Source organism: Bombus terrestris, chromosome 14 (genome assembly GCF_910591885.1).
Source record: "Bombus terrestris chromosome 14, iyBomTerr1.2, whole genome shotgun sequence".
Lineage (NCBI taxonomy): Eukaryota > Metazoa > Arthropoda > Insecta > Hymenoptera > Apidae > Bombus > Bombus terrestris.
In genome coordinates this window covers 5263916-5264245 of record NC_063282.1, presented here as the reverse complement: position 1 = coordinate 5264245, position 330 = coordinate 5263916, and positions in this window count along the sequence as shown.

Below are 330 nucleotides of genomic sequence, written 5' to 3'. Positions count from 1 at the left end.
AAATGCCTGTCGATCGGTCAAAAATTAGTTTGACTTTAATCGATTTTCTAATAAAGAAGGTTACAAGGAGGATGTCAACTTTAATTTCAATCTCTTAATAAAGTTATAAAATGACTATGGTAGGTGTTTATGTACGTGCGGCGTGTATATTAAATGTAGAATATTTCAATAATAGTGGTAGAAATTTATACGTAACTAGCTGTGGTTTGTTATTAAGAAAATTAATTTACTATATATTTATATTGTTAAATTAGTGTTGCATGGTGAGATATTGAGGATTTTGAGGGTTATTTAATTTTCTAAAACGAAAATGAATTTTCCTTGTGCGAG